Source organism: Rhinopithecus bieti, unplaced genomic scaffold, assembly GCF_001698545.2.
Source record: "Rhinopithecus bieti isolate Rb0 unplaced genomic scaffold, ASM169854v2 scaffold_758, whole genome shotgun sequence".
Classification (NCBI taxonomy): domain Eukaryota; kingdom Metazoa; phylum Chordata; class Mammalia; order Primates; family Cercopithecidae; genus Rhinopithecus; species Rhinopithecus bieti.
The window spans coordinates 515,531-540,471 of NW_016803215.1; the positions used below are offsets into that span (position 1 = coordinate 515,531).

Genomic DNA, 24,941 nt, shown 5'->3' on the forward strand with positions numbered 1-24,941 from the left:
AAGAATTTGAAAAGACTAGACTGGCCTAGACTCCCAGCCTACCTCCTTGTCCCATGCAGGATGCTTCCTGCCCTCGAACATCGGACTCAAGGTCTTCAGCTTTGAGACACAGACTGGCTTCCTTGCTCCTCAGCTTGCTGATGGCCTATTGTGGGACCTTGTGATCGTATCAGTCAATACTCCTTAATAAACTCCCCTTTACATATACAGCTATCCTATTAGTTCTGTCCTTCTAGAGAATCCTGACTAATACACAACCCATGTTCACTTTAGGGTGGAGACTGAACATGTAAATCCATTTTAATTAGGTCCTATACGTAAAAAGGTAGAATGTAGGTCAAAAGTCCTCTTTCTTTCTTTTTTCTTCCTCCCTCCCTTCCCTTCCCCTCCTTTCCCCTCCCCTCCCCTCTTGCTCTGTTGCCCAGGCTGGTCTCAAACTCTTGCCCTCAAGTGATCCTCCCACCTCAGCCTGATAATGCTCTGGGATTACAGGTGTGAACCTGCATTTGGCCCCCTTTTATTATTATTATTTTTTAGAGACAGTGTCTCATTCTGTCACCAGGCTGGAGTGCAGTGGTGCAATCACAGTTCACCATAGCCTTGAACTCCTAGGCTCAAGTGATCCTCCCACCTCAGCCTCCTGAGTAGCTGGGCCTGCAGATGCATGCCACCATGCTCGCCTAATACACTTTTAAAATATTTTGCAGAGATGGAATCTTGTTTCTCTGACTTTTAGATGTTTTCTCACCTTATCACAGAGTTTCAAACAAATCTTATCTCAGGACTGCCACTGGAAAAATGCTCACCATGAGTGAACTGCAAACTAAGATTAGTAAATTTTAAGTCTAAACACCAGAGACCTCCAAATAATGGAATTTGTTTAAAAATATTTTTAAAATAATTAAACTGAAAAGAAATCATACCGTCCTCCCCTCCCTGGCCTCATTTTTTTTTTCTTATTTTTTCTTTGTTTTGAGACAGAGTCTTGCTCTGTGGCCAGGCTGGAGTGCAGTGGAGCGATCTCGGCAATCTGCGCCTCCCAGGTTCAAGTGATTCCCCTGTCTCAGCCCCCTTAGTAGCTGGGACTACAGGTGTGAACCGCCACGCCTGGCTAATTTTTTGTATTTTAGTAGAGACAGGGTTTCACCATGTTGGCCAGGATGGTCTCGATCTCCTGACCTCATGATCCGCCCGCCTGAGCACCTTCTTAATCCACAATAGAAAAAGAAGGTCAGAAAGTGCATTCAGAATATTTTGGAGCAGAATCAAGTTTGCTTTTAAACCACTGTGTGAATTTAGTCTGAACAAGCTATTCTGGGTAAATTCTCTTCCTCCATTAAACTTGGGACCCCAGATTGACTTCTCTCTTTTTGGGTGGGTGGATGATGGGAATGCATGACTAATAGCTGTTGCCCAAATCACAAATATATGGGGGGACTAGTGGTCAACAGGCAGGTTTTGGGCTGGGCATGGTGGTTCATGCCTATAATCCCCGTACTTTGGGAGGCCAAGGCAGGAGATTGCTTGAGCCCAGGAGTTTGAGACCAGCCTGGGCAACACAGTGAGACCCCCCCATCTCTACAAAAAATACAAAAATCAGCTGGGCATGGTGGTGCACACCTATAGTCCCAGCTACTCAGGGGGCTGAGGCAGGGGGATGGTTTTAACCCAGAAGTTCCAGGCTGCAATGAGCCATGATGGCATCAGTATACTCCAGCCTGGGTGACACAGCAAGACCTTGTCTCAAAAAAAGCGAGACGAAGGCAAGTGTTTGAGTGATCCTGCCTGCATCTGAGTACCGACTTTTCTACTCACTGAAAGTCACTTCATGTTTCTGTGCCTCTGCTCCCATGCCAATAAAATGGGAATAAGAAGAAGATAGATCTTGATGAACTGTTGTGATAATTAAACGAGAACATCAGTGTAAAGTGCTTGGAGTTGTGCCTAGTGCAGAATCAGCACTTGGTGAGTGTTAATTATTTGTATAACTTGCTGGCATGGGAAGCCCGACTCTTTTCTGGCTGGAATCCCATAGGCCTGCACAACAGTAAACAGCCCCATTGCCAACCCCCAGGATCTATAGTGAATACAGAGAGAGAATGGTGAGTTACCTCCTTCTGAAACTGGCTAAACTGTCCCACAGAACTGATGTTTATGGTTTCTTCGAATAAACATCAAAAATTTGACTATCCCAGTTTTGAACCTTGAGAAAGTTATATTTGTCTTATCTGAGTTACTTTCTCAGGAAATCAACCATCAGGTCTCTCTGAGAGTATCAGAAAGCCAACAGTGTAATCCTAGCACTTTGGAAAGCCAGCCTGTAATCCTAGCACGTTGGAAGGCTGAGGCCAACGCATGGCTTGAGCCCAGGAGATCAAGACCAGCCTGAACAACGTGGCAAAACCTCACTGAAAATGCAAACTTAGCTGGGCATTGTGTGTGCTTGTAGTCCCAGCTACTTGGGAGGCTGATCTGGGAGCACTGATTGAGCCTGGAAGGCGGAGGCTGCAGTGAGCTGTGATTGTGGTACTGCACTCCAGCCTGGGCTGGAAAAGAAAAGAAAAAATGGAAGCTTACCAGGCCCCTCACCCTTCATGATGCCCAACTGACTCCCTCCTTCCTGTTGACCACCTCCTCTTCCTCAACCCTCCTTCATTCCTGTTTTCCCACACATGGCTACATTTCTTCCCTGCTGTAAAACAACCTAATTTTAGTCGGTCAGAGACACAAATCTGAGACGACAAAATACACTTGGGTCATTTCCCCAATCAAAGCAGCTCTCCTACATGGTTAAAAAAAAAAAAAAAAAAAAAATCAAAATGAAAAACACCATCTCCCATCAAACCAAAACAAATCCTTGGAACTGCTGTTCCTAGCAATGTTAATAGCTCATCAATAAGAAATTCAACATCGTTATAGGTAACTTCTTTTCTGTGTGGTTGGAAAACATTCTGGATAACCATATATTTCAGTAGATAGAAGTTATGATAAATGGCTCATGTGGAAATACCAGGTGGTCTCATAAAAGACAATATTAATGAGATGTTGAGCGATACCTTATCATAAGTGAGTTGCAGTACATCCACTAATTCATCAGATTTTGTTTGTGTCTCCTCTACACAAGGTTAACGTCTGAAACATGAGGGTTTGGTTGCACGTCACATGGACACTGGAGACAAGCAATGCCAAGCAACAGGTTCTTAGCAAACAGAATGAAGAGTTCACAGCTTTTATGTACATATATGGTCAGCATGATTAAACTCACTTTTGCTTTTAAGTTTTTTAAATTTGGGTATACTGTGTAGAAAATTACTAAAATAGTTCAATTGATTTCCTGTTAGACTTCTCTTCTTCCTGAGCGAATTCCATGACATGTTATCATGTTGCAAAATAAAAAATATTTTCCCACTTTGAAAGTGCAATTGGATGCTCTCCCCAAAGTAAAGTCAACCCACAATCCAAAAGGCACAGAACCACCTTCACAGGGCAGGAAAGCGTGCTCACCATCTCTGTGATCTCGGCAATGTCCTCTCTGTGCTCCCAGTTGGGAAATATATTGGTGAATGTCAGGGGTTCCAGACTAGCACGGATAAGGTAAGACTTGGGGGGTGGTTTCTTGAGATTTTTCCCTGTAGTTACACAGAATGCAACGTCAGTAGACCGAAGGGAGACCCTGTCTTTCACTGATTTCCCTTGAAATCTTTTCTTCTTTGTCAGAACTCATGACTTCATGCTTAAAATGCAAGTTACGAGTAGTTCATAACAACACATGGATAATGTTTATGTAAGATGTTAGTTTCATGCCTGTGACGACAATAGTGACCTATAATCAACCTGAGTCTATACTTCTTGAACCTAACAAAACGCTCTGTATTCCTGGAAGGGAGAGCTCCTCTGTCTGCAGCTTCTGGGTGGAGCATTTTCTTCCTCCTGAATTCACTGTGGCGGCTTCCCTCTGCCTTCCTACCACGGGATTAACTCTGATATGACTGACGGCGAACGACAGCATCTTATACATCCACATTCACTATAACATTGGATGGAAGGTTTCATATGTTATTTATTGCTGAACAGTTTTTCAGGAAGAGAATCAATTGCACATACTCAGTGATATTAAACTAATAGTATCAATGAAACCATAAAAATGTGATATTAATTACTGGTATTTTCACTTTACATAAAGGACCAGAAATTTCATGTGGATGGTATATGAAAAACTACAAACTTACTTTTAGGATATAACACTAAAAATAATAATAAATAACAAAAAGGTTGGCAATGGCCATTCACCATTTGGGGGAGACTTTCATTTTCCAACAGCATGGTAGTGGTTGCAGATAAAGTACATGGCAGAGGCCAACTTGTCTCTCAGTGTGATCAACCCGGAGTACAACAGGGTTTTAATCTGCCTGGGGCGTTCCACAATATAGCCTTTATCCTTGAGGGTAACATGTTAGATGGCCTCATAATACCAGAGAGAAAAACTAGTTCTTCTTCATGCTGGCAGCTGAGAATGCATGAATCTAAAAATTAATAAATCTCAAAAAAATTAAAGGGGAAAAAAATGGATTTCATTACCACCTGCCAGGCTTTACAGACACTGGCTGACCCATGCAGAAAGAGAAAGAGGGTCTAGGGCTCCGGGGAGCTGCTGGCGAGGCCTCTTCTTTGCAGTACTGGAGTACGGTCTCCATCGTGCTCTTCCGGTCGGAGGCAGGGCAGATGCGGGCAGAACCAGTGATCTTGTTCTCGATGGGCCACCAGCCTTGCCAGAGGTACACCTCGTGGTGGTTGTCAACAAGGAAAAGCGCTGTGAGGGCAGGGACAGACCCTGACCATCAGGAGCTCCTTCACAGACACTTCCAGCTCACTCCTCCCCAAACCTAGTGGATGCTGTTCCTCCCCGCTGCTGTGTCATGGGGGAAACCCCCTTGGCCGTCAAACCAGGGGCAAAGGGGCAAAGAGAAACCCAGGACACCCCAGCCCTTTGAAAGGTCAACTGGGAGAAGCCTCTAGACAGAGAGAGGTGGCGTCAAGGTGTTGGTCTCTTTCATTCCTCGTCCTCCAGGTCCTCCTCCCTTTGCCCCAGCTCAAGCCCCTGGCCCTTCTGGATACTGGCAGGACTGTGCTAAGAGTGGAAGGGATAATGCATGTGCCACTCAAGGGGCTGTTAGCACCACGTATCTCCAAAGAGCACAATCAACACTGGAGCACACATCTCACGGCAGACAGGTCAGAGGCGTTCCTGCCCTGCGCGCGACTGCTTAGCAGTGAGGTGAGCTCATGGTTCTCTTACAGAGAAATGGGCTTTAAACATCAAAACTGTGGCCAGGAGTGGTGGCTCATGCTGGTAATCCCAGTGCTTTGGGAGGCTGAGGAAGAAGGACTGTTTGAGCCCAGGAGTTCAAGACCAGCCTGGGCAACATGGTGAGACCGTACCTCTACAAAAGAAAAAAAAAAAAATGCCAGGCATGGTACATGCCTATAGTCCCAGTTACTCAGGGGCTGAAGTGGGAGGATCACTTGAGTCCAGGAGTTCGAGGCTGCAGTGAGTCATGACTGTGTCACTGTACTCCAGCCTGCATGACAAAGTGAGATGCTATTTCTAAAAAATAAAATAAAATGGCTGGGCGCAGTGGCTCACGCATGTAATCCCAGCACTTTGGGAGGCCGAGGCAGGCGGATCATGAGGTCAGGAGATTGAGACCATCCTGGCCAACATGGTGAAACCTCATCTCTATTAAAATACAAAAAATTAGCCGGGCATTGTGGCGGGCACCTGTAATCCCAGCTACTTGGGAGGCTGAGGCAGGAGAATGGTGTGAACGCGGGAGGTGTAGGTTGCAGTGAGCCGAGATTGCGCCACTGCACTCCAGCCTGGGCGACAGAGTGAGACTCCATCTCAAAAATAAATAAATAAATAATAAATAATAAATAAAATAAAATACAAAATAAAATGAAATAAATTGAAAATAAAATTGTTCTACTGCCTTTTCCTCCTCACTTTTCTCCTCCTCAAATTGTCAGCCTGACTCTTACTCCACGTGGCAAAACGCCTCTCACTGTTGCTGGTCGGCTCACCATGTGTCCTTTCCTGGCATGCGTTTCAGGATTCTGTGAAAGCCACACTTTAAAAGCCCAGTGGAGGTTGATAACCCGCCCTGAGCCCCAGGATGAAGGGCGTGGGCACAGCCTCTCTTTGTGATGGCTAAGATTTTCCAAGCATGACATGTGCACTGGTCAAACTTCCAGTGGTGCCCTGGGCTCTCAGTGCAAGGTGAGGTCCCTGGCTGCAGCTCCAGGCTCTTGTAATGTGAGAAGCAACAAATACAAACTGGAAAGCAGCTGACCTTGGCTTCACTGGAGGGTGGGCAGGAGGGGCTGTCAAGCCCAGTCTCTTGTGACTTTCCCAACCAGAATGAGGGCACAGAGGTTTTGTCTTGAGGTGGTGGCCTTGTGGAAACAGCCCTGACCTTGGGATCAGAAGACCTGGGCTGGAGTCTTGCCTCTGCTGTGGAGACTTGGTATGGCAGACCCTGTTCACTGGCTAACGTAGCCGATACCTCAACACCCTTCTCCCCGCCATTTGCTTTCCTAGGCTCCCTTGCAGCTGGGGTTGGCCATGTGACAAGCTCTGCCCAATGGGATATAAGCAGAAGTCTGCTGGGGTTTCTGGGAAAACGTCTTTTTTATCTGATTAAAGAGAGAGATGTGGCTATTAATTCCCTTTTTTCCTCCACCCTTCTTTCTCTTTCTGTCTTGAATGTAAACATGATGGCTGGAGCAATGGCAGTCGACCAGTGACCATGCAGCAACAAGACTGAGAGCAAGGCTGGGAGAAGAGCAGACACGCCAGGCCTGCCGCTGTGGTGCTCAACCTGTTCTTAGCTGACGTCTTTGGGTGGGTTAAGTAACTGAGCCTTGTTCCTTATGCTATAATATGTGGCTGATTTCACCCTCCTTCCTTTTGGTTTAGGGGTGAGGATAAGCCTATGTTCTGGGTGTGCAGAAGCACATGGAAGGTGTGTCTTCTGCTGCTCAGCATAGCTGCCGCCTGCAAGCAGTGCCCGACTGGGGCACACTGCACAGATCTTCCTGCAGGAAGGGCATGGAACTGACCACAGAAGGGGCTTGGGCAAAATACACAAACTCCGTGGCCGCAAAATCCCCAGAGGAGCTGCAGAGGATGAACAGGTGGGGTGCGAAGTTAAAACTTCCAGGATCTTTGAAAGAAAAGAGAACAAAGCTAAAGTTACCGTATGAATTAAAGTAAATTCCAGATGAAGAATGAATGTAAAATATGAAATAATTCAAAGCATTGTGGAAACGGGTAGAATTTATCTGAGCTTCGAGGTGGAGAAGACCTGTTAAATTGTAATAGTAAAAGAACTGGCCAGGTGCGGTGGCTCATGCCTGTAATCCCAGCACTTTGGGAGGCCGAGGTGGGCTGATCATTTGAGGCCAGGAGTTTGAGACCAGCCTGGCCAACATAGTGAAACCTGTCTCTGCTAAAATACAAAATTAGCTGGGCATGGTGGCACATGCCTGTAATCCCAGCTATTCAAGAGGCTGAGAATCGCTTGAACCCAGGAGGTGGAGGCTGCAGTGAGCCAAGATCGCACCACTGCACTCCAGCTTGGGCAACAGAGTGAGACTCTGTAACAAAACAAACAAACAAGCAAACAAACAAAAAAGACTGGAGTCTCTGCTTCTATATCACCTCAATTTTCCTACCTTCAATCCCATTTCCAACATTACAACTGTATTGGGGTTTGAAAGGAAGAAGAAAACTCATTTAAGTTCCTAAAAGTTCAGGGGTCATATTTACTTGATTTTTTCAGCCATTTCTTTGGCAAAGTATCTGTAACATAGGTTCCATAAATGATTCTAATAATTTCTTAAAGTATTTTCACTAAAATGGCCTTTCCTACCATCCACTGTAGATCTGAACTGGCTAAGTTTGTATGTTTTGAGAGGGCAAAATAAAATAGGAACCATCAATGACTACATTATAAATACCTAAAATTAATTTGGAAGCCACTCAACTGAAATTTCTGCTAACTTAGCAAAAAATTTTGCCTTTGATTAGCAATCCTGTTCCTCAAAGTAGTGAAAATTTGTTGCACCAACTAGATTACTGGGGAAAGGCATGTTTCAAATAGATCATAACAGTTTATAAAGACCTAGACATTTTAGCACTCAAATACATTGTGTAAATACACATTTACACTTAAATAACCAATATCATGTCCTAACATTCTAAATAGACTTGACAGTATATATCCAAAATACAATTGTATCTCTTTTGAAAGTATTTTATTTTAGAGACAGGGTTTTGCTCTGCTGCTCAGGCTGGAGTGTAGTGGTATAACCATAGCTCACTGCAGCCTTGAACTCCTGGGCTCAAGGGATCCTCCTGGCTCAGCCTCCCAAAGCCCTGGGACTACAGGCAGATGCCACTATACTGGGCTGATTTTTTTATTTTCGTACAGATGGGGTTTTACTATGCTGCCCAGAGTAGTCGTGAACACCTGGCCTTAAGTGATCCTCCCACCTCAGCTTCCCAAAACTCAGGGATTACAGGTGCAAGCCTAGACTTCTATTTCTTTAAAGAGATTTTACAAAATGGGCATTTCACTAATTTTCGTTAAGAGTTTTCTTCATGTATTGACATGTAGTCCAATATACAAATTCATTTTCATATGTGTATTCATTTTAATTTTAGCAATGTAAAGATTAAACTTTTAGTGGGAAGAACTTATGGGGCCATTCTTTTCCTTTTCTTTTGTATTTTAGTAGAGATGGGGTTTCACCGTGTTAGCTGGGATGGTCTCGACTTCCTGACCTCTTGATCCGGAGTCATTCTTTTCACAGCCTTGATCAGTTGCCTAATTTAAAGTGTAATACAAAATTAACGGGGCGTGGTGGCAGGCGCCTGTAATCCCAGCTACTCCGGAGGCCAAGGCAGGGATAATTGCTTGAACCCAGGAGAGAGAGGTTGCAGTGAGCCAAGGTTGCGCCACTGCACTCCAGCCTGGGCAACAGAGCGAGACTCTGTCTCAAAATAAATAAATAGGGCCTGGTGCAATGGCTCATGCCAGTAATCCCAGCACTTTGGGAGGCCAAGGCAGATGGATCACGAGGTCAGGAGATTGAGACCATCCTAGCTAACACGGTGAAATCCCGCTGCTCTAAAATACAAAAAATTAGCCGGGCATGGTGGCGGATGCTTATAGTCCCAGCTACTTGGGAGGCTGAGGCAGGAGAATGGTGTGAACCTGGTAGACGGAGCTTGCAGTGAGCCGAGATTGCACCACTGCACTCCAGCCTGGGTGACAGAGCGAGAGCGAGACTGTCTCTAAATAAGTAAATAAATAAATAAATAGATAAATAAATAGATAAATAGATAAATAAAGTGTGGACATATTATGCCATCAAAGCAGTTTCAAGAATAAGTTTGGTACCAGTAGTGCTATTTAGGAATAACAGAAAACAGAGGTGTGAAGACTGCTCATGGTTAAGTATCCTTCCCCAGAGCCACCTATTTATAGAAATTAAACCCCTGTCATGCCCTGGAGAAGCCTGGCTCAGCATCCCTGGGGACCTTGAGCAGCTGTCCCCTGACCCTGCTGGAGTGCGAGCAACCCTACCCTGCAGGCGCTGGGCCAGGACATTGACCCCAGCAGGCCGGCCAGCATCAGCCAAGCAGAGGCTGTACCACCTGTGCAGCTGCTGCTTTTTGCTGACCCTCTCCCAGAAGTGCTCCCTGAGCTCTGACTCAGTCCTGTTTGCAGGTGTGCTGACCCTCTCCCAGAAGTGCTGCCTGAGCTCTGACTCGGTCCTGTTTGCAGGTGTGCTGACCCTCTCCCAGAAGTGCTGCCTGAGCTCTGACTCGGTCCTGTTTGCAGGTGTGCTGACCCTCTCCCAGAAGTGCTGCCTGAGCTCTGACTCGGTCCTGTTTGCAGGTGTGCTGACCCTCTCCCAGAAGTGCTGCCTGAGCTCTGACTCGGTCCTGTTTGCAGGTGTGCTGACCCTCTCCCAGAAGTGCTGCCTGAGCTCTGACTCGGTCCTGTTTGCAGGTGTGCTGACCCTCTCCCAGAAGTGCTGCCTGAGCTCTGACTCGGTCCTGTTTGCAGGTGTGCTGACCCTCTCCCAGAAGTGCTGCCTGAGCTCTGACTCGGTCCTGTTTGCAGGTGTGCTGACCCTCTCCCAGAAGTGCTGCCTGAGCTCTGACTCGGTCCTGTTTGCAGGTGTGCTGACCCTCTCCCAGCAGTGCTCCCTGAGCTCTGACTCGGTCCTGTTTGCAGGTGTGGCTCTTGTGGGCACAAGTGATAGAGGAGCCGGAGGAGTGACACCAAGGGGCCAGAGCTTTCGCGTTGGCTACAGAGTGACTGCAAGTGCCATCGGGCTGTGCTTCTGCTGCTGGAGGGATGGTCTGGAATCTGAACATTCTCTGCTCTATCCTAATTCTCCAAAGCTGGACTTTTCCAAAGTTGTAAGTCTGCTGGAAAGAAACAAAAAAAGGAAGGAAGGAAGAAAGGAAGGAAGGAAGGGAGGAAAGAAGGGAGGGAGGGAGGGGAAAGGAAAGAAAGACAAAGAAAGAAGGAAAGAAAGAAGAAAGAAAGAGAGAAAGAAAGAAAGGAGAGAGGAGGGAGGGAGGGAGAAAGAGACAGAGGGAGAGAGGGAGTGAGGGAGAGAAGGAGGGAGGGAAGAAAGGAAGAAAAGAAGGAAAGAAACGAAGAAAGTAAGTGCCTGGACAACATAGTGAGACACTGTCAAGGAAGGGAAAGGGAGGGGAGGGGAGTGGGAGGGAAGGGAGTCCCTCCCACTGGGGGTCCTTTTCTGACACCCCACTACTCCCTGGAAGGAGAGGCTGAAGCTGCTTGAGCCCTGGAAGATCCCATTCCTGCTGTTTAAGAAGCTCCTGAAGTTCGATGTGTTCAGCGGCCCAACTTCAAGCCGCCTTGCTGCTGGTTCAAGCCTGACCTGCTCCACAGTCTGGTGACTGGGCTCTTCGGCCCATCCTTGTAACCAAACTCATGGCTCCCCACATCCTGTGCTGGAGCCCCACTCTGACTCCCTGCCTGCAGAGTGGGTTAACAGCACAGTCGGGTTTGAAAAGAGGCTGGCCTGGATGTGAGTGTCCGGCTCTGCTCCCTGCTAGCTGTGTGGCTTCAGGCAGGTTCCCTGATCTTATGGTCCTATTCCTCATCTGAGAAATTAGCACCACAACAGAACAAGTCTCAGGGAGCCCAGGAGGCACTCAGCTAGAGGCAGGATAAAGCCCCCAGCATCGTGCCCTGAAGGGGCAGGGGGACCTCTGGGCCACAGCCGGCTCTGCAGAGCACACAGCCCCACTGGCTGTGCTCAGTGAGACCCGCCTGCTGGGTGTTCCTGCACTTGCTTTATTTTACATCATGGATAATTGTCTTGGAGACAGGGTCTGAAATAGTTACTTGGTTCCTACAAAAAGTGTCTTCTGTAGAGTAGGTGCTCAGGAAATGGTGTCAGTTGATGAACAGATGCATTTTATATAAACCAGGAAAGAAATCACGTGGTTCTGAGCCTGCAGTTTTCTGAAGCAAACAGCTGCCTGTGCTTCCTGTGGCCCCAGGGGCAGGTGCACCTGCACAGCAAGGAGGCTGTAAAGAGGCGAAAAAACTCTCTTCTGAGTTGAAATCACAGACCTGTGACCTGCATGCTAAGTGGGAAGGGGTGAGGAGCGCTGTGGGAAAGGCTCCTCCTTGGCAAGGAAAGGGGTGATTTCTCCAGAGCATCCAGGTCAGTGTTTTGCAATGCGGTATGTCACCATCAGGAACCGAGGAGAGTTTAGACTCTGCATTTACTATACCAGACCCACAAAGCACCACACGTGCTCTCAGTCTCGGGAGAAACAGCCTCTTTCACTTTTCAAATCAATCTTCCGTGCGTGTATTTACTATAATGTTACAGCCCATTTGGTTCCAGCTTTAAATCACGAAGATATGCTGTACTCAACGACTTTAATTGAAGCAGCACACGGCCACATGGGAAATATCATTTAGAGGCCATCATTTAGAGCTTTTCTGTTTCCCAGAAAAGCTCTGGGGACAGGGGCAGGAGAGAGAGAGAGGGAGCCGAGAAGACTTGATGTGCAAGTTCAATTTCTACAGGTGAACACCAGCGGCCTCGGCAATGCTAGGTTGTTAGGAATTCGGCCTTCTTTTCATCTCTGTGGTTTACTAAGTGGCTCTCAGAGGCGCATGACTGCAGTGCCCCACTGCACATACCCAGTGGGGAGCACAACAGGACTCATCGGGGAAGCTGGCTCCTGCAGGGCTGCTGGGCCGGCCTCTTTCAGCTGGAAAAAACCATGAGTGTTCACTAACCTGCTGTGCTCACCATGAACTTCCACTTGACCACATAGGCATCCCCCTCGTGGAACTGCCCAATGCTCTGTTTGGGGAGCCTGCTATAGTCGAATTCTAGGATGTGCCAGACATCCACGGAGATGCTGGTGATCTCAAACTGCCTCCTGTCATGTCCTTCCACCAGGCCATAGCCACGGCCAACGTTCACCCCGTCCAGGATGGTGCCTGCTGTCGTCTGGGGCATGGACACCATCCGTGTCACATCGTACGGCTTGACATCAGCCCTGAGGTCTTCCTATAGGAGAACATGAAGACATCGGTTCAGTTGCCTGTTTCCACAGCCACTCCTTGTCACACTCAATGCTGCTTCAGCTGTTCATGGGACAGCATAAAAATACAGCTTCCATACTCTGTCTCAGGATGTTTAAGTGCAATCAGGGAAAGGCTGCATTTTCAAAAAGACTCTGGGAGGTCTGAACACCCATTGCCACATTGGTGGTGTGGCATCATGGGATGCCTGAAAACAGGTGCAAACCAGACTCTTCACCTCCCGGAGTCAGATTAGAATTGGAGGCCTGTCTGCTGTTCTACCAGTGAATCCTGGGAAGGCCTCTTAGCTTTAAGGGTGTGTGTGTGTGTGTGTCCATGTTTTTTTTGTTTTAATTAAAAAAGTATTTTAGTTGACACATGATTATGGGTATGATTTGATGTGTTGATACATGCATCTGTTTTATGGGGAAGGGGATGTGGGAAGGAGACGGGAGAGGGAGGATAGGGAGATGTTGGCCAATGGGTACAAAATGACAATCAGAGAGGAAAAATGAGTTCTGGTTTTCTCCTGCACAGTGGGCTGACTGTTTTCCAATACTGTATTGCATATCTCAAAAGAGCTAGAAGAGAAGATTTGAATGTTCTCACCTCAAACAAATGATACATCTGAGGTGATGACCTCGCAAACTATCCTGATTTGATCATTTTACATCAAGGCCACTTTTGTTGGGACCCGAACCAAGCCCTGAGGTTTGAGACTTGGTCACCGGAATACCTTGTGCTGGGCAAGTTCCCTGGGGTTCTTCTCATTCTCTCTCTTCAGTTCTGTCCAATCCAGAAACTTCTCTTTGAACAAAATTGTTTCATTGTGTTCAGTAAGTCTCCCAAATAGCGCCCAGTCGGGCCGCCCCTGTCCTTTTCTGCAGGGTGGGGGTGGGGGTTGGGAGAACAGACAGGAAAAGAACCAAGATTAAGCTAAGCTTAAACAAAGGAATCTAAAACACATGTGGCTACTGGAAAAAATCTCAAAGCATGTAAGTGGTGTATAGAACAAATGGTTTATTTTCCTGCATTTTACCAAATAATGACATTTTGTTATTTTAGTCTGAAGTCTTGCAAAGCTTTGTGTCCATGGAGTTTTTGATGTGCCTAAATGTGACATGAACCATGTCAGGACTAGACTTTTCTTACAATCAAGCAAGTCTTTTTTTTTTTTTTTTTTGAGATAAGGTCTTGCTGTGTTGCCCAGGTTGAAGTGCAATTGCACAATCACAGTTCCCTGCAGCGTCAAACTCCTGGGCTGCCATGATCCTCCTGCTTCAGCCTTGCAAATAGCTGGAACTACAGATGTGTGCCACCATGCTTGGCTGATTTTTTAATAGAGACCAGGTCTCATTATGTTGCCCAGGCTGTCTTGCACTTCTGGCTTCAAGCGATCCTCCTGCCTCAGCCTCCCAGAGTGCTGGGACTACAGGTGTGGGCCACTGTGCCTGGCCACATTCTAGCAAATTCTTGTCTTTGGAATGCCCTCGGGGTGGCACACTGGGTGGAGATTTCGGCAATGGCAGGAGCTGCGGGCAAACCTCACTTGTCATCTACTCTATGCCACCCGGTTACCTGCAAATGCTCACCAAGTTTCCCTCCAATTAATTAATAGACGTAGGGAAGACGTAGCTCCCCTCCCCACAATTCTCTACTATTTTATTTCATGTTACAGCAAAGCTCTCCAGAGTACGGAGATTCTCCTGTCACTAAAATGAACACACTTTCATTTTCTTGAAGTGCCCTTTTGTGCACTTATTTCTAGGCGACTGGCCAGGGCAGCAGACAAGGAGAGCACAGAGAGATAGGAAAGAAAATGGCACAGCCCCAACTGGAGGTCGTGTGTGGGCTTGAGATTTCAGAATTTGCACTGTCCCCAAGAACACAGGTAATTTAGAAAAAGGTAGAGCTGAGGGCTGGGTGTGGTAGCTTATGCCTGTAATCCCAGCAGTTTGGGAGGCTGAGGCGAGTGAATCACCTGAGGTCAGGAGTTCAAGACCAGCCTGGCCAACAGAGTGAAATCCTGTCTCTACTAAAAATAAAAAATTAGCCAGGTGTGGTGGTGGGTGCCTGTAATCCCAGCTACTCGGGTGGCTGAGGCGGGAGAATCGCTTAAACCTGGGAGGTGGAGGTTGCAGTGAGCCAAGATAGCACCATTGCATTCCAGCCTGGGCAACAAGAGTGAGACTCTGTCTCAAAAAAATAAATTAATTAATTAAAAATTAAAAAAAAGAAAGAAAAAGAAATAAAAGAAAAGAAAAGGTACAGAAGATACGTGTGCTGTGGAGGGCGTAGCCCTGGAATAATATGCATGATCTCTTATCCCTCCACATCCATCTTCGGTTGTGAATCCGGCCCGGGATGCAGCCACCCCTTAGAGCAATCCGCCCTGCGGCTCATGCCCTGCTGTGCTATGGCCTCAGTGGCTTCCTGCTTGGTCAAGACCACACCTGCTGATATCACAGCTGAGGCACATCAAAAAGGCTGCCTGATTCAAAGAAAGCTGCCGGTAAATCATAGAACACGGACACTTCCACCTTGTGCTCTTGTGGGACTTTGGGAATCAAACATAAGCACCTATGGAAAATGCATGGCAGTCTTGAAAGGCTGTGGTCTTTATCAGAAAATATCTGAATGACGGTCTGTTATGTCAGTCCTACTCTGCAGGCTTGCTAAGACGATGACTGAAAGGGCTCTTGGCTTCTGCTTTAGAATCTGTCGTTTATGTTTTGAAGCGTTGTGAGCAAGCCACGTGGCAGATTGCAGGGTGAGGGGGACGAACCTGGGCCAGGAGCCAGATGTGTTTCTCTACCCCCTTCCCTGACTTACAGCTGGAACTGGGCTCAGTGGTTTCAGCCTCATTTGCTAAGAAGGGCGGGGTGTGTAATCCTGGCTGCATCTTAAAATCCCCGGGAGCTTTTAAGACACATTGACACATAAGTTCTAACTCACGTGAATCGAAAACACATCTCTGGGGCTGGGCTGAGCAAACGCATCTTTTTAAAGGCCCCTCAGGTGATTCTGTCTCAGAGATGTTGAAAACCAGTGGGTTAGGAGCTCCGTCATCTACTTCCAGATCTGTGATTATGCCATTATTAAATACAGTTGGCCATCACATAGATTTTATGCTTTAGCCTGGTTTTTTTCCTTTGCTATACTAAATAAAATCTTTTGAGCTATAGTTCCAGTCCTTAAAACAATGGTTGTTACCATACTGATGTTAAACATTAGTGCATTTGCTTAACAAGGATTTTAAAACTTCTTACCACATTGACGTAATTTTAATGATTTCTATAATAATTAATAAGAAAATCAATAATTGGATTTTAAAGCAGGAACCTAGGCAGGAAAGTTGAAATTCATAGACCAGTTCAATGGAAAACATTAAAATGCAGTTGTGTGATGCCCAATATTCTATGCTGTTTGGTGGTTCATCGGTTTCAATCTATTGTAATGGCACACATAGTTAAAAAGCCTACTTTTTTTTGGTCTGGTAGTTGAAAGAACAGCAACAATCCTTTGCATGTAAGAATTCTTTTTTTCATAATCATAATTTCAGAGTTTGTATATATTCTATTGAATTGCCAAAATGACTTTAAAGAGTCCAGTACATGCAGGGAATATTAAAATTGCAATCATTATTTTAATACCTTCTTCTCCCCCTCTTCCCTTCCCCAAAGTATAAAGACAAACATCATCTGCTGCCAAATAAATCCTGGAATTTGAGGGTGATGCTGGGAAGGTATGAAATTAGAAGGAGGCATGTTGCTTTTGCACTTTCAGATCAATGGCTGAATTCCAGACCCGGGAAGCCTTTCAGATCTGCATGTATTTGTTTCAACAATTGCTGTTCGTCTGCCACAGCAGCACCTGGGATGCCGCAGGGGAACTTGCAGCTTTTCTTGCTCACTTCAAGAAATCAACTGTAACAAACCTCTTCCAGAAGACTACAGCATCCATATTTCCACAATAGTTAGATAAAAGTTAAAGAACTGTTCCTTTTGTGAATATTCACAGTCCGCTGCATGTAACCGTTATGAAAACTGAACCCTATAAAGAGCGAGAGTAGAGGACTGTGGTGAGAACGGAGGGATCGAAGGGAATCAGCTCGCTCGGGGAGCCGTCCCCAGGCGGCAGCAGGAGTACCTGGGGATAAGCGGATTGCATTCTCCAGGATCCAGGGGATTGATGTCACAGTTCTCATAGTCAAAGGTTCCGTTCCATAAGTGCTTTGCCAGCTGAAATGCTACTTTTCGTTGTGCTAATGTGACTTCTTTCCCATGCCATACGTAAACCTCACTACCAAAATCAAACACCAGTACCTGGGAGAAATGGCACAAAAGAATTTGTTAACTTCAAGAACGTGCAACAGTTGAATCAGGGGCAACAGGGTCTCTGTTGACAGCGACTCAAACGAAGGAAGACAGAAATCCCAATGGGGCGACCAACGCAGACACAAAAACGCCAGGAGATCTCAGCTGGCACTGCCCCGCCAAGCCAGCCTCTGCCCTGGGGGCATGATTCCTCCTCCCAGCGTCCTAAGTGGCCAAGGTAATGTTCCCTTCTCTGAACTCTCAAACTGCTAACAACTTGTGATTCACAAGAGTTCTTTAGGTACATCATCCTGTCGACTTCCTCCCTCTCTCCCTGATTCCTCCCCCTCTCATGTGCTCATTCATTAATATATACACAGAGGCCATTTCATATATGCCAGGCACTCGTGGTCCAATGGTGTCTTCTCTCCTGTACACAATTCCAAGATCCTTAAGGGCAGGGATTAGATCATAGTGTTACATACAGGAGGGATTGATTACTAAGTGTTTGCTGAATGAATACCTGAATGTAATGCTATTTCTTATTTTCATAGTTTGTTTTACTCTTTCTCTTAGAATAGTTCTCCTTTCACTTCCAGCAATTCAAATTTTGCTTAACTCTAAACTCGGCTCAATTTCACTTTCTATTGAAAATTATTCCTGATGATTTCTTTTTCTGTGACTTTTTCTCCATGTAAATGCCCATACATATCACACAGTCAACCTTGCTCCAGATTACATTCCTTCTAATACTCTTCCACCCAATAAAACTTAAGGGCCTGTGTGTCTTCCACTTTCTCAACACTTAGTATACTTAATGGTACTGGAAATGTATGTAATTAATAAATATTTACTGGTGTGATAGGACAAAAACAGCACATTAATTGAAAAATCCATAAATTATATATATATGCATCTATTATTCCTCAAACTTAAGGACTGAAAAATATTCTAGTTAATGTTTATACAAAATGTAAGAGATAGGGCTAATATTTACATTTTGCCTATGATGCTTTCAATGATCCATGCCACCTTTGAACAATATTCTGGATTCCATGTTAGCATTTAAGATGTCAGTAATGGGTTGAAATAACAAATATTCTGGCTGGGCACGGTGGCTCACACCTGTAATCCCAGCACTTTGAAAGGCTGAGGCGGGTGGATCACGAGGTCAGGAGATCGAGCCCATCCTGGCCAACATGTGAAACCCTGTCTCTACCAAAAATACAAAAATTAGCCGGGCATGGTGGCGTGTGCCTGTAGTCCCAACTACTCAGGAGGCTGAGGCAGGAGAATCGCTTGAAGCAGGGAGGCAGAGGTTGCAGTGAGCAGAAATCTCACCACTACACTCCAGCCTGGCAACAGAACAAGACTGTGTCTCGGAAAAAAAAAAAGAAAGAAAGAAAATCTTTTAAAAAACTGTAAATGTTATACAATGGGTACTGACACTGGCTCACCTTTATTGGGAACTTACTCTCTAGTTTATTGGGCAGCCTGTGCTGAGTGCTTTCAATGTGCTTTCTCATTGAAGGGCAAAGCCCATGGGCTGTACCTCTTTGGGTTGCAGAAGGGAGCATTTTGGAATTTCCCCCCAGTAGTTGTCATCAGGAACAAATTTGTCATCCATGAGACGGTAAATGCAGTTAGTTTCTATTATGGCTGCTTCATAGAGTTCATCTTCTTTTGGGTCTCCAGCAGCTTGGGGATAAGAACAACAGGAGGGCACCACATTTTACATTGCAAAATAGCTGGTTTAGAAGAATGAGCTAAGGGAGAAGAAAGCAGATTCAAGTCTTGTCAATCTCTGAAGTGCAATAAAGTCTTACACTGGTAACTGGTTTGGCCACCCAGAAGCTTCCAGAAGTCTTTGGCTGCATGAGTGTGTATATTAATTCCTTCTTCGATGGTTTAGATATAAGTAGCTCTACAATCAAACTTCCTCTTTGTCTGAATTAAAGCTGCAAGTTCTGAGGCCTAAGAAAAGAAAGGAATATAATTACCTGGGTAGAAAAGCCCTTGGCTAGACAGAGTGGTCCATGTCAAAACCAGAGGGAGAAACTGTGTGTGCCTGCAAGGAAAGCCTTGTGACCGTGGGTGTGGGTGGATGCTGGTTACTGGGTATTTTCAATGACCTCAAGAAAATGTAACTGAAAGACCAGGGAGTATCAATTTTTTAGAGCAACAGTTCACCATCTTCAATAGGTCACATGTGATGCTTTTAAAAAACACCATTCTTTGGGCTTTACCCCATGACAGTCTCATTCAGTAGGTCTGTGGCAGAACTTCATAGCTACCTGGGATAAAGGACTTTAAAGGGGGCCGCTTCCTTTTTTACACAGGAGTAAGAAGGAACCCAGGACCTAAACACTGGGGTGTAGGTCATAGTCCTAAAACACCCCATTTAAACACGTAATGAAGGCTTGTTTGAGAGACATTCAGGAAAAGAAATCCTACCTATCCCTTCTCACTTGAATGCAACACCTGGCGTTTGAGAAGCTTTGTGACTGACGCCAGGAAGAACACTCCACCGGTGTGTAAAGGAGACGTTAGCTAAAGTACTTTTATTTTGCAGGTACCAACTGTCGCCTTTTCCATGACGTTTGCAAACTCTCCTACCCACAGGAAGCAACAGTGGGGAGAGAGCAGGAGGAAGCAGTCCCCACTGTTGAGCGCTGAAGCTCGAGGTTCCACAAGCCTGGTCTGCACGTGTCTTCTTCCTGAACACAAGGCAGACAATCACCGTCTTTCCAGACAGAACGGGGATAGGACGCACCCCATATTGGAAGCATCTCTGCTGCAGACACTTTCACTTCTAAAGAGTCTTGTCTGCTAATAAGAGTGCCCATGGCCCAGGGTGGCAGCAGGGGGATTAGAAAGGGCATCTTGATGGCACTAGCGGCTGCCTCCATGGTTCGTGCTTTCCCAAATGTCACCGCTTCTCAGGACCATTATCAGTGTCACGTGCGTGGGTTAATGAGGGCTCCCCCTTCCAGGGAGATGAGCGCACAGGCTCCTTTTCCTTCCTTCACTCTTCTCCAGGGGCCTTTCTCTCCCCTGGCCACCTCCTGCACCCAATTACATCTGTGGCCCAGGCAAGGGAAGTCATGCCTTCAGGAAGGGTCAGATCTTCCCCTGGGGAGTTTCCACTATGAACCCTAAGGGCCTCTTGATAGGAAGGACAGAGCCACCACCTTCTGTGGCTTTCAACACCTTCTCCTAAATATCTGTTGATTTTGAGCTTTCCACAATTACACTGATCGTGTAGTCTCTGGGTTAGGACTCAGGACAGAGATTGGTTATTTGAGCTTGTCACTGGTCTTTTTAAATACACACAATAGGACAGCAGTCATGCAGAAACATGCAGAAAACCCTCCCGGAGGGAGAGGATATTTCCTCCATTCACATCTGGAGGATTCATCTATACAGTAGCCGCCAGGAGGCAGCCGAGTCTCCCTCCTCATGGCCCAGAGCCCCCTGGTTCGTCTTTGGAATCTCCCTCGCTAAGGACACGAAGGGCACTGGAGTGGAATGCAGGTGAGCTTCATCTGCATCCACCTTCCCTTAATTCCTTCCCCAAGCTCTGTCTTCCTTCCCGGTTCTGTACTGACTCGGGGAGGACTGGGCAGGGAGCAGAGAGCCCCTCTGATGACATAGGTCACCTCTGGTAACTGCACGGATGTTTGGCCACCACGTGGGGCATGGGGCACCAGGAGCAAAAGTTGGGATTCCGGAGTGGGGGGACCTGGGTTCGAATCCAGCTCTGCCACCCAGTAGCTGCTGGGACCCCAGACACATTCCTGCCTCTGGAAGCCATGATGGGCAGAATACTTCCTATGTCATGGGATTGGGGGAAGCTTAAGAGACAGGAGGTTGCATAGCAAGGAACACACAGTAGGTTCTCAAAAAGCGTGCGTTCCCTTCCCGGCACAGGCAATGAATTACACAGTCAGGAATCTTTATGTGACCAGACAGAAACCACGGGCCCTGAGTCACCGTGCCAGGCTGCTCTGAAATACCTTTAATCTGCAACAGCATCAGCCTCTTGTAGGGCACAGCGCTGTTGTTAGAGTTCTGTTCTGTCAGGTTGACGCTCCGCAGGCTGACATTGCTGAAGTTTTGTTTACTGGCTAAACCCGCCAGGGTGACTTCTGAGAAGCTGGAGTTGGAAGATACTGGGCGGGGTGAATAAGGAAAGACAACGCAGGAGGTTCAGTTACAGTGACAATATTTACAGTCAGAAATTATTCACAACTGACTCTACACCTTTGCCTTTTCAAGTTAATCCTGAAAGGGAAAACATAATCAAGTTTGATTAAATGTGCAATTCAGTGCTTAACCACCTTGTTAAGAATTAAATACAACATTGAAAATATAAACTGCTTGTTGACAAGTGTCACACCGCGCTGTGCAGAGGGACAAGAACTGAGTGATGATGTGGACCAGCCACTTTAGTACAAAACCAGGAGCTGGATTCACTTGTTGCAATTCCGCTGAAAGCTGTTATAAATCCTAACAACTTTTAGATGCCCGAATGTACAGATGCCAGATGACTGTTAGACAGCTTTCACCAAAACCTTTATATGTAAAGAAAACAAAAAAGTAGACAGTCTGTAAGGGATGATTAGGTTCTAATCTTTTGCTGAAGCAAAGTGATCAACTAGACGTTATCTTGAGGTCTACTGCTCTCAGAGGTAAGATTGTATTTATAAGATGCCGGGTTTTCAGTGCAAACATCTATGGGTCAGTCAGTCATCACTAATCCAACCCATGAGCCCCCCAAAACTGGAAGCACAGGAAATGCATGTAAGATTTGTGCTAACAAACCTTTATTTCTCCAACTTATTGTTTTTAAAAATGTATATGCTGGAGAGATATTCAGAAAATTTTTTACTGGGATTATGTTTGGAGAAATATGATAATATTTGTCAATTAACTGTGGTGTTGTGATTTTGAAATATGCTTTTTTTTTTTTTTTTTTTTTTAAGAAAGAGTCTGACTGTGTCACCCAGCCTGGGGTGCAGTGCTGTGATTACAGCTTACTACAGTCTTGACTTCCCGGGCTCAAGTGATCCTCCTGCCTCTGCCTCCTGAAGTGCTGGCATTACAGGTGTGAACCACCACACCCAGCCTGAAATATACTTTCTTAGTAAACTAGTTATAATGAAAAGACTCAACCACTTCATCTAAATGCTATATTTCTAAGAAAAACATGAGGAGATAGGTTTATGAGTGTTATGGGAAAACGAAAATTATAGCAAGATTATTCCAAAAATCAAGATTATGCATGCTATCACCTTAAACCAAGAAAATCACTGTTTCAGATGATGGAACCCCACATTATTGGGCAGATGAGAGCAGTGTGGCTCAGCCTACAGTGGGAGTGAGAACCTGGAGCCCATCTCCTCGCCTCCATTCATTGCCCCCAGCCGGCTCCCTCCAGCCCACATCCCAACTCCGAGAAGCTCAGGGTCCTACCAAGAACAATTTGAATTTGAAAAGCACTGGCGTGTTTAGTTACATAATATAAAAAATCTAGGGATTAGCAACCCCAGTGATTGGAGGTGTTTAACTGTAAGAGAATCAATATGACTTGCTCTGCGAATCAGATAAATGAAGATGGGATGATTGTGCTGAAGATCTACAGAGCTGAAAAGTGGCTGAATTACCGTACCTCAGAAATATCCGTCTCTTCTAACTTCCAGAAAGAAACCAACACAACAGGATAAGATTTGTAACCAGGCACGGTGGCGACGTGCCTGTAATCCCAGCACTTTGGGAGATCAAGTGTGGGAAGGATTGTTTGAGGCGCGAGTTTGAGATGAAGCCCTGGAAACGATGATGAGACCAGTTCCGCAAAACCAACCCCAGGATAATCGTGAATTAAGCATGTTGAACAGGTGGATACACACTGTGAGAATTTCCCGTGAAAAATCTTTCAAGTCTAGGTAACGCGCATGTACTGAACTTACTCCCTTTTACTTCATGAGGGGTCCTTCTGAGCACCATTATGCCTTCACAAGGCAGAAAACCAAGCAATGAGTAATCTTCAGAAAAACCATTCTCAGCGAACAAGAAGCAGGGTGGGGGTTCAAATACTCATCTTTTCTACTTTCATCCGCTTGGACTCAATCATGAAGGCCGATGTTTAAATCTCTGCTCGGTGGTATTCCTGAAGGAGATCTTCTCTTGCTGCCAGCCTATTTTCAGGGGATTTTTGGAGGCCTGAACCCGGCGCTTTGGTCCTAACTGCCGCGCTTGTGCTCGCCAGGAAGGACGTCAATCTGCGGATCGGAAGCAGAGCGCGGTCCAGTCTGCAACACCACCACACCCTGGATGACCTGTGGTCTTGGACTCCACATGTATTTTTCTGATTTGTTACAAATCTTGCAACATCCTCCTCCCACCACCACTCTGACATGAGCGTTTAGAATCTGGAGATGGAAAGGGATGAAAGCCCACTAGTCAATATCTCAGCCACGCCTGGACGCCTCCACTCAGTCATGCCCCTTGGATCCTCTGCCTGAAGGGTGTGGAGTACTTCCGGCAGCTCACGGCTTCTGCTAGACATCTCTGGGGGTTAGGAGCTCTCCCTCTCCTTACGCCCATGTCCACATCCTAATTCTCGCTTTGGAATCATCACCACCCATGTCTATCTTGTCTGTCTCTGGCAAGCCCCTAGGGAATTTGCAGACCACGGCCCTCTTGATGTAATCGCTCTTCGCTCCGACTAAACTTTCTCCCTGGTGCAACAGCTTCGGTCCCCTTACTCGTCTCTCCATGAAACTAGCTCCACTCAACTCACTGCCCCCCCTCTGAAAAATAACCACTTTTTGGAAGAAAATCCATCTGAAATAAAATAGGCCCGCAACCATCTGTGACCACCCCACATTCTCACAACTCTGGGGTAGAAAACCAGACTCGGGGAGGTGAGCAGACCAAATGAAGCGATCTCCCAACAGACTCCTGCTGCCACTCTCCACCTCCAGCTGCGCTGGCCTCTGTGCCCGAAAGGCCTCTTTACGTACCATGGTGTCGTATGTGTGTGTCAACATACATACATGTTTAAATTATGATATACAACTATTTAAACAGTGACATTGGGTGGGAAGATTGCGAAGTGGTTAAATAGCTATGCATGCAAATACCCAAAATACTATTTTGAGGTGGAAAATGGCAAAGGGTTCATTTTTTAAGGTAGGAAATTAAAATATGCAAATTGAAACAAATTGAACAAACTTAAACATGCAAAAAATATCTTGAGAGCAGTTTAAATATATGATAATGGAAGAGATTGTCACTCTGACAATTTCGCAGGAAAGACCCCATGGATGTGGTGGACTGCCGTGGGTGGAGCCTGTTCAGCGTGTCCTCCTCTGCTTCTGTAATAGCATCTGGATTTTCCTTTGGGGAAACCACCTCCCTGCACCTCCACTCTGGAGACCCAGAGACCCGCCTTTAGCCAGTCGGCATCTTCTATCCCATTGGCCACAGTGACTGGTTTAGGGATGGACCCGGGGCTCAAGTTAAAGCCAAGAAAATCAAACCTGGAACTTCTGCTGGGACTATTGAGAAGAGAAGCTACCTGTGCTGGGGTGGCCAGGGAGGCAGCCTTGTGACTCCACAGCTGGGTGTCCATCTGCCGCCAGGCCACTGCCTGACAGAGAGTGTGGCCAGCCCAAAGCCAAGACAGACTGTGTTCTGAGGGGCCTCTAGAACCCGAGGCCACACCCGCACTTTTCAGCGAGTGAGCCGGTCAACCCCGCCTCACCGTTCAGCGAACGAGCTGGTAAACCCCTCCGCACTGTTCAGCCAGTGAGCCAGTAAACCCCTCTCATTTTTCTTTTTGGCTGAAGTCGGTTTGAATTGGGATGTTTTTCTGGCACTTGAAATTGACAGACTCCTAATACCATAATCACTTCTCCTAGTTGGTTTAGTTATGTTCCCGTGGGAAGAGAAACCCTTAGTC

The 24,941-nt window shown here is 46.2% G+C and overlaps 1 pseudogene; it reads right to left on the reverse strand.

The window, feature by feature from the left end:
• Positions 1-3,304: 3,304 nt before the first annotated feature.
• The window catches only part of LOC108528056 (supervillin-like), a 50,529-nt pseudogene continuing 28,892 nt past the window's right edge, over positions 3,305-24,941 (reverse strand).